Source organism: Diceros bicornis, chromosome 32 (genome assembly GCF_020826845.1).
Source record: "Diceros bicornis minor isolate mBicDic1 chromosome 32, mDicBic1.mat.cur, whole genome shotgun sequence".
Classification (NCBI taxonomy): Eukaryota; Metazoa; Chordata; class Mammalia; order Perissodactyla; family Rhinocerotidae; genus Diceros; species Diceros bicornis.
In genome coordinates, this window is record NC_080771.1 from 10,036,204 (window position 1) to 10,041,273 (window position 5,070).

The window sequence follows — 5,070 nt, forward strand, 5'->3', positions numbered from 1 at the left end:
TGATGGTTTCAAAAATTTTTTGATTTTGACCCCAGTCAGTAAAAAATGTTTTAGCATAATTGCCCATTATATGGATATTTTTCTATAAATTTTACACATGTACTAATATTCAGTATTGTTATAAAACAAACACTAATTTTTAAAGGATGAGATAAAAAGAAATATCTAAAACTAGTTCTAATACTGTCTTCCCACACCCACATGGTAATGGACCATTTTACATGCATACTATTTTGGAGACCACAATTTTTTAACCATAGTGTAGTGACGCTGAAGTGGGATTACAACTACGTTGTCACTATTGGTTTAAATTTTCAAAGCTTGCCTTTTAAGTTCTGGCGGACTGAAGGTCATCCCTATAATATGACTTTCACGCACTTGCTTTCTGATGTTCTCATGAGTGGAGGGAGGCGGGGGAGGTTCTAGTTAACACCCTGTCAGGGGCATAGCCCCAGGATGCCCAGGGAAGAATGCTGGGCAGGTGAAACTCATGTGTGCCAAGCCTGGATAATAGTTTAAGACTCATGGCTCTAGGTAACATCTAGGAGGCCAACTTTTCCAGTTCTGGAGTGCCGAGTCTAAATCTTCGCATACTACACAAGTGTTAAAATGTGCACATTAGTTTCTCCTTAATCTCAGTGTGTTTATGGTCTATCAACACAGCAGAATAGTCCATACAGTACAAAAAAAGATTTCGGTGTCCGAGGAGAGAGAATCCCTGAGCGCCAGGCTCTGATGTTGCTGTCAGTTACATCATCTCCAGCAGCACCTCTGAGTCTGTGACAGATGGGGTGACCTGCAGGTCACCTTTCTGCACTGAACATACCCAGTGATTGAGAAGCTGCTTTTCCTCACTACTTCCTCACTACTTCACTCTTCGTCTTGATTTCTAGGGCCTGGAGCCAATGGCAACAGCTATTAAGTGACAAAAGAGGAATTAAAACATGGGCATCTTTTTTATACTTTCAGATAAAAGCTATGCTATTCACCTATATAATATATGGCATCTTCTCTCATTTCTTAATAGTGAACCTCCAATTCTTATAATTCCTTTTAGTAAAGGAAGATTTTCTTCCCCAAAGAGAATAGCTTTATATTTTTTCAGATTATATAAGTAATACATGTTCATTGTGAAGAATTAAAACAATGTGTAAAAATATCAAGTAAAGGTCACTGGAATCCCACCATCCTCTGACAACCATGGTGGTGCTTTATAAACTTGGCTAGCCTGAACCACATTTCCCAGAATTCCCTTCCCTGTGTCTCCAGTTAGGATGAGTCACAAATTCTTGTGCAGAATATAGAGGGCCAAAATGAAGCAGTAGCCATTTGTAGCTCACACAGTCGCTTATCCACTGGCTCACTCAATGGCGTGCGTCAGCATCTGGGCCTACAGCTGCTCCACCTTCCCCTGGATCTTCCTTCAGCTTCTCTGATCAAGGGTCTCAGTTTCTGCAGGAAGCCCACACCATCAAGGTCAGAGGCAAGAACTGACACAGATTTGGATACATCTTCATGGGCTCCAGCTCGTGCCTGTGGGTTCCAGCTTGTTCTTGTTCTTCCCAACTTGACATCCTTTCTGACTGCCTGCCCTCTGGGCTTCAAGTTCCAGCATCAGACGAGAGAATGCAGCCTTACAGAGACAACAGAGACTTCACCACCTCCTACAACTGTAAGGTCAAATCCCCTTTATATGTTAACCATGATGCAAATTAACATTTGAGAGCATATTAGCATCTCTGTTAAGAGAAGGAAAAAATAAAATGTTTAAGGAAGGTCACTATAAATAATCTAACTTCAGTCCTTCATTTTATTTATTTATTTATTTGTGAGGAGGACTAGCCCTGAGCTAACATCTGATGCCAATCCTCCCCTTTTTTTCTTGAGGAAGATCAGCCCTGAGCTAACATCTGATGCCAATCCTCCCCTTTTTTTCTTGAGGAAGATCAGCCCTGAGCTAACATCTGATGCCAATCCTCCCCTTTTTTTCTTGAGGAAGATCAGCCCTGAGCTAACATCTGATGCCAATCCTCCCCTTTTTTTCTTGAGGAAGACTGGCCCTGGGCTAACATCCATGCCCATCTTCCTCCACTTTATATGGGACGCTGTCACAGCATGGCCTGCCAAGCGGTACATTGGTGCGTGCCCGGGATCCGAACCTGCGAACCCCAGGCCACCACAGTGGAGCACATGCACTTAACCGCTTGCACCACCCGGGTGGCCCTAGTCCCTCATTTGAAAGATGTGGAAAATGAAGCCTGGAAGAGAAAAAGGCTGTTAGGTTTGGAACCTGGATTTTCTACTGCTCATTGATTGCCTCCCAACCTCCACTGAATATGGTGGTTTCTTTCCTGCAGAGTACTGAAAAAAATCAACGCTTGGGCTCTCTCCCCCAGACCAGTATTTCTTCAACGAGAAGTTTTGGCTGCATTACCTCTTCAATACCTTTATATACTTATCACTACTAAAACTGAGTGAGAAAATACAAACCCTGTTAAAAGGGTCCTTGAGAGAGAGAGTGGCAACAGAGGCAGGCTCTCTAGCCCTAATAAACTGGACATTCCTACAAAAACAGACGATTCCTTCTCTGATTGATGCAAAATCAGTCCACATAGACAGTCTGAAACTACTTGGGAATTGCCCATGTGGCATCGTTTTAGGAAAAGCAGATTTCTGTACCATACAAATAACAAGATGACTCAGGAGCTAGAGCATGTGGTGTGGGCAGGGGCCAGATGGGAAAGAGGCAAAAACACACAACACCAGGCTGCGATGGGGGTCTTACTGTACTTTAGTTTCAAAGTGAAATTGGAGACAATTTAGTTCTGTGATCACAGGACGCAGCATTGGCAGATTTATAACTGCTAATTATAAAATCTGAAACAATAATAATGTTGAAAATCATTCTTGTAAAGCACTTCTAGGGTTGCATAATAGTTGTAAAGTTCTAGTTCTTTGATTTTTGAAGCTACTGACAGGCTTACTGAGGACAGACAGTCCCGTGGAGAGCAGAAGATGCTTTTCTATGCACAAGGCACTGGCTCAGCACCATGGGGAGGATAAAGCTGATTAAGACGCAGCCCTTGTTCTCACTTAATAGGGGATTAAGATTTATATAAACATAGAATGTAATGAAGGTTACGGAATAGACATGGGAGAGGACAGCTCTCCTGAGGAAAGAGCATTTGAGCTAAGCTTTGATGTATTTGGATAGGCAGACATGGTAGGAAATAATAAAAACCATACTCGCTCTAAAATATTGAGTACCTGAATCTGGGGATGGAGGGTGACTTTTTAAGGAGGATGCTCAAAAAATGACTAAAAAGCTTTCTCCCAGATACCAGAATCCTCAAGATCAGCTTTTAAATGAAGGTTGAGTGTTCACTTAAAGCTTAAAAATTCAGCAACGAAATAAGAGTTTAAGCTATAGCTTCTAGAAGGTATTCAGATTTTAGTAGAACAGAAAAATATGGCAACAAGAGAGAGGTAACTGATAACCAGTTTTCTCATCCCTAAGTTGAACATGGTGACTTCTAAGTGGACAGACAAGGTGATTGAATGTTTTATGAACACTTTATCTCATCCCATCTTGACTTGCTTGGGACAGCTTGGAAAAGCAGAAAGGGCCACGACTACTTGGTTTCAAACCTTCACACCGCAATTTGACAAGCTGTGGGATCCTGTAGAAAACATTCTGCCTCTCCGAGCTCAGAGACAGTAGTATCAAGAGGATCAAATTAATGTGAAAATAACCTATTTGTGACCTATAAATCAGGACTATTTAAAGATCTCTTCCTGCAGGTCAACCCCTGCAAGCCTTGCCCATGAATATTTTTAGGTGTAGGAAGGAAGTTTTTTGGCTGGAGAACAACAGAATGACCTTTGATGAGATTATTCTATTAGGGTCCCTAAAAATCAACAGTGCCATACAATTTAAAACCAGCACCAACTAGAGATTTTAATCTCTAAAGGTACAGGTTAGACTACGGCTAAAACAGAACAAGACTCAACAGCGGGTCTCGAGTCTTGCCAGTAGCTCTGTAACTCTGGCAAGTAATGAATCCCTGCACCTCTGTTTCCTCATCTTTGAAGCAGATATAAGATACTTTACTACTTCAGAGATTACTGAAAACAATATATGTGGATGTCTTTTGAGCTTATAGGTTGAAAACGAAGAACAAAGGTATTACAGGGCACAGTCTCATAAAAATTAGGACTCCATAAAGCTCACATTTCAGAAACAGAAGAGGTAATCCTAAATGGCCAAACGGAGAAAACTAGTAAAATTAATTTACCACAGAGGAAAGACCCTCTCCCCCAACTACTTATGAATGCTATTAAGATGTGAAAACTAATGTTTTAGACGTTAAACCAGTCCTGAAATCTACCTTAAGGCAAAATTTTAACTCTTAGGGAAGGAGTTGCTGCCTGTTGGCACAAACATCACCTTTCCCTTCCTTGCAGGCACAGAGCTAGATGACATCTCCCGACCTCCCTGCAGTGAGGTACGGCCATGTTCGCTAATGGAATGTGAGTGGAAATGATCCTGTGCTATTTCCAGACCACAGCTTTAAAAAGCTTTTCCTTTTCCGCCAGCTTGGATATAAATAACTGCAAGGCCCTAGAACAACCCTTTGAGAAATAGGGTTCCAAGTGAGAGAATTAAGCCCCAATGCCATAAGGTCTTCACTGTATGCGATGAATGTGAAAATAGTCACCCAAATCACTTTCCTGATGCTTATTTCTCCAGAAAACTCAGGCTGAGAAAGGCTGCCCTAGATGATGACACAGGTACATGATTAAAGGAATCTGGGTCCCTGAGTAACTATAGAGAAATCCTTACATAAATGAGAAGTAAATGAGTCATTATGAATCTTGAGGTCTGTCTGCTTCAGCAGCTAACATTACTCCAACTAACACATCGTCTTAATATAAATTTGTTTACATCCACCTTTCAGTGATTAAAAAGAAAGCACACAAATTGAATATCCACATTGTTTTTCTCCACATAATACAAATGGTTCATGCAGTTCTGATATGGTGGTGATTTTATAATCAGTCAACACAAAG